General features: G+C 57.3%; 1 long non-coding RNA gene across 1 annotated transcript; it reads left to right on the top strand.

Moving 5' to 3' along the window:
* Positions 1 to 1,378: 1,378 nt before the first annotated feature.
* Positions 1,379 to 3,137, top strand: LOC135307407 (uncharacterized). Its single transcript, XR_010368127.1, has 5 exons — positions 1,379 to 1,518; positions 1,977 to 2,084; positions 2,741 to 2,812; positions 2,901 to 2,981; positions 3,069 to 3,137. It is a non-coding gene; the product is annotated as an uncharacterized LOC135307407 (long non-coding RNA).
* The last annotated feature ends 432 nt before the right edge of the window (positions 3,138 to 3,569 follow it).

The raw sequence follows: 3,569 nt of genomic DNA, 5'->3' as shown, positions 1-3,569 counted from the left end.
TGCTGATTCCTACACAAAAGCCCAGCTCCCATGGCAGGGGTGAGTAGTGTGTCCCTGATGACCCCACAGGCTGAGCCCTGCTTTTGTGGGATCCATTCCCGGGAAATGGAACTCTGTTGCTCGAAGGTCCTCTGAGGGGAAAGAACAAAGCTACAGGACACCAGAAACCCCATGAGCCATCCAAAAACATGAGGCAAATGCTGAAAGAATTGCTGCAGGGAGGAGGACAAGGTGGGTGCATTTCCCTCATGCTTCCCCTGGGACTCAGCAGCCGGGGGCTTTGGCTGCACATCTGGACACGCCATGCCCGGCACAGTGGGAAGGGATCCATGGCAGCTTTGCTGCCCCGCTGCTGCTTTCACGCCCTGCAGGGCTGTTTGCCAGCCTGGCCTGGCTGCAGCTTCTGCCCAGCCTCTGCCAGAAGGCATTTGGCATCAGCTGACAGGCCATGCCCAAACTGTAACACACCCTGAGATCCCCCACAATATCCAGCCCTGCAGATTAGGAAAAGGGTGGCTGTTTGGTGGTGGAAGAGCTCTCATCATGCCACTGTAACCTGGCCATTTTCCTGCTCCATAAATTTCACAAATATTACCTCTGATGCCACCACCCAAGTGGGGAACAGCCCCATCTGATGCAGCTGTCTCCCTTCCTTTGTCAAGAGATGGACATAGTGCTTAAGTGGAAGGTGGCATTTCTTGAAGGAAGCACTCCATCTTCGGTGCGAGCCCCTGCTGCAGGAAGGAAGGCAAAGCCAGACACGGGCACAGGCACAGCAGGTAATTTCTGTGCCGGGCTCAGGCCTGGCCGGGGCTGTGTGGCAGCAGCTCTTCCCCCAGGGCCTGCCCTTGCCCGGCCCGGCAGCAGCCAAAGCTGGAGGCGCCTCGGCTTCCAGGCCTCTGGAGCTGGTTCAGAGCCCCGGGGAAACGGGGCTGGTGCAGCAACGTCCCTGGCACTGCAGCTGCTGCGGAGCTGGCCCTGAGTGCCCAGAGGCCCAAGGCACAGGAGCAGCCCCGAGCGGGAGCCCTGCCGCCAGCCAGGGCCAGAGCCAGCCCTGGCACACAATGGAAACAGTTCTCATCTTGGTTTGCTTCCAGACTGGGAGGCTGGGAAGGATTCTCCATTAGCCTGGCGCTCTGAAGTTGTGAAGCCCTCTGAGCATTCGGCAGGTATGTTCTCACTGTCCCACCAAGGCGTAATGTTTGACTGACTGGTAAGAAGCAGGTGACAGAAGCTTCTGTGGCTGTTGTGTTACAGGCGTGTCTGCAGGGACGACCTCACCAACTCCTACCTTGGATGCTGCACAAAAGGCCAGCTCCCATGACAGGGGTGAGTAGTGTGTCCCTGCTGACCCCTCAGGCTGAGCCCTGCTTTTGTGGGGTCCATTGCTGGGAAATGGAACTACTTTCTCTAAAGGTCCTCTGACAGGAGAGACCAAAGACATGGCAGGCAGGAAATTCCAGGACCCATTAGAAATCATGTGGCAAATGCTGAAGGAATGTCTGCAGAGAAGACAAGGTGGGTGCATTTCCCTCATGCTGCTCCTGGGACTCAGCAGCCGGGGGCTTTGGCTGCACATCTGGACACGCCGTGCCTGGCACAGCAGGAAGGGATCCATGGCAGCCTCGCTGCCCCGCTGCTGCTTTCACGCCGTGCAGGGCTGTTTCCCAGCCTGGCCTGGCTGTAGCTTCTGCCCAGCCTCTGCAGGAAGGCATTTGGCATCAGCTGGCAGACAGCCCCAATTGCACCACAGGCCATGCCCACCCTCAGGGGCCCTGCAATTTCCTGGTGTCCAGGCAGATCAGATGTTGGGGCTGTTTGGGGAAGGAAGCAGCCTTGGGTTGTCCCAAAATCCTGGGTGTTTTCTGATCCTTATGCATTCCTTTCACAAGTGATGCCTCCTGAAATTGTCCCCTTCCCCATTCCCAGTCAGGAATGTTTTCATCTGATCCAGCTGTCTCTTTTCCATTCTCCAGAAATGAAAGGAGAGCCTGCGGAGAAAGAAGCATTTCCCGGAGGAAGCAGTGGTTGCATGCCAGCCTCAGCTCCAGGAAGGGAGGCCATGCCAGGCACAGGCACAGGAGGTAATTGCTGTGCCTCTGGGCCTGAGCCCTGCTGAGGCTTGAGCTGCCCTCTCTGCTGCTTGGCAGTGCGGGCACAGCCTGGACTAGAGCGGCACAGCCCAGGGGAATTATCCTGAGCAGGCTCAGGGCATTCGGGTACTGAGCAGTCCTGCTGGGGTCCCTCCATGGGAGACATGTCCTGAAACCTGGGAGTGACTGCACGGGGTGCCCACGGTGGGGAAAGGACAGAGGGGGAGAGCAAGGCTCCAGTGTGTCCTGAGAGGGCCTGGCTGTTTGCCCTTGGGATCTGGGGGGTTTCCCCACAGAAGGAGGGCAGGAGGGACAGAGGGAGGGCAGGATGGATAGCTGTGGCACTGCCTGCTGCAGTTTTCCCCCCTGCTTTAGGGAGGATTTCTTCTGTGTGTGAGGGGGAGAGTCCCAGGTCCCTGCACTGCTGCAGCCACCCCTCCCAGGGATGTTGCTGAGGGCAGGGAAAGAGTGTGGAGAGTGACCAGGAGCCAGCCCAGAGCTCCCCAGGCCCCTGGGCAGCTTTGGCCATGTCTATTCACATCTGGCTCCCATGGCCTTAGCCGACTCCCTGGCAGTGCCCAGTTCCCTGTGGCAGAAAGAGATCCCAGCACACACTGGAAAATGTTCTCATCTGTGCTGCATTGTAGATGAGGGTGCTGGGAAGGCTTCTCCATCAGCTTGGATGAATAAAGTTTTGAAGCCCTTGGAGCCTCCTGCAGGTATGTTCTCAGTGTGCCACCAAGGAAGAATTGTAGACAAGCGGGCAGGCACCAGGTGACAGAAGCTTCTGTGACTGTTGTGTTACAGATGTGTCTACAGGGAAGACTTCTCCAGCTTCTCCAGCTGCTACCTTGGATGCTGCACTCAAGCCCAGCTCCCATCTCAGGGGTGAGTAGTGTGTCCCTGCTGACCCCACAGGCTGAACCCTGCTTTTCTGGGATCCATTCCTGGGAAATGGAAATATTTTTCTCTAAGGTACTCCAACAGGGAAAATCCAAGATACAACAGATAAGATATCCCTAGAACGATCCAAACAGATGAGGCAAGAGCTGAAGGAACCCCTGCAGAGAAGACAAGGTGGGTGCATTTCCCTCATGCTGCTCCTGGGAGTCAGCAGCCGGGGGCTTTGGCTGCACATCTGGACACGCCATGCCCGGCACAGCGGGAAGGGATCCATGGCAGCCTCGCTGCCCCGCTGCTGCTTTCACGCCCTGCAGGGCTGTTTCCCAGCCTGGCCTGGCTGCAGCTTCTGCCCAGCCTCTGCCGGAAGTTATTTGGCATCAGTTGACAGGCCATGCCCAAACTGTAACACACCCTGAGATCCCCCACTATGTCCAGCCCTGCAGATTAGGAAGAGGGTGGCTGTTTGGAGGTGGAAGTGCTCTCATCATGCCACTGTAACCTGGCCATTTTCCTGCTCCATAAATTTCACAAATATTACCTCTGATGCCACCACCCAAGTGGGAAACAGCTCCA

This window comes from Passer domesticus, chromosome 9, assembly GCF_036417665.1.
Source record: "Passer domesticus isolate bPasDom1 chromosome 9, bPasDom1.hap1, whole genome shotgun sequence".
NCBI lineage: Eukaryota > Metazoa > Chordata > Aves > Passeriformes > Passeridae > Passer > Passer domesticus.
Note: the sequence above shows the minus strand (reverse complement) of the source record. Positions and strands in the feature narration are given on the sequence as shown.